The following is a 692-nucleotide window of genomic DNA, read 5'->3' as shown; positions in this document are numbered from 1 at the left end:
TGTGTGTCACCAAACACCCCTGTGTGTGTGTCACCAAACACCCATGTGTGTGTGTCCCCAGAGCCCCCCGTGTGTGTCACCAAACATCACCGTGTGTGTGTGTGTGTGTGTGTCACCAAACACCTGTGTGTCACCAAACACCCCTGTGTGTGTGTCACCAAACACCTGTGTGTCACCAAACACCCCTGTGTGTGTGTCACCAAACACCCCTGTGTGTGTGTCACCGAACACCTGTGTGTCCCCAGAGCCCTCTGTGTGTCACCAAACACCTGTGTGTCACCAAGCACCCGTGTGTGTGTGTGTCCCCAAAGCCCCGTGTTTGTGTCACCGAACACCCCTGTGTGTGTGTCACCAAACACCTGTGTGTCCCCAGAGCCCTGTGTGTGTGTCACCGAACATCTGTGTGTGTCCCCACACCCCTGTGTGTGTCCCCAGAGCCCTCTGTGTGTCCCCAAACACCCCTGTGTGTGTGTGTCCCCAAATTGCTGTGTCCCCAAATCTCTGTGTGTGTCCCCAAACCCATGTGTGTGTCCCCAGAGCCCCGTGTGTCCCCAAACACCTGTGTGTCCCCAAACCCATGTGTGTGTGTGTGTGCCCCCAAATCTCTGTGTGTGTCACCAAACCCCTGTGTCACCACATACCCCCGTGTGTGTGTGTCCCCAAACACCCCCGTGTGTGTGTGTGTCACCAAA

This window comes from Pyrgilauda ruficollis, unplaced genomic scaffold (assembly GCF_017590135.1).
Source record: "Pyrgilauda ruficollis isolate IOZ18807 unplaced genomic scaffold, ASM1759013v1 scaffold2645, whole genome shotgun sequence".
In the NCBI taxonomy this organism is placed as follows: Eukaryota; Metazoa; Chordata; class Aves; order Passeriformes; family Passeridae; genus Pyrgilauda; species Pyrgilauda ruficollis.
The sequence above is the reverse complement of the archived record's forward strand: the minus strand, read 5'-3'. Positions refer to the sequence as shown.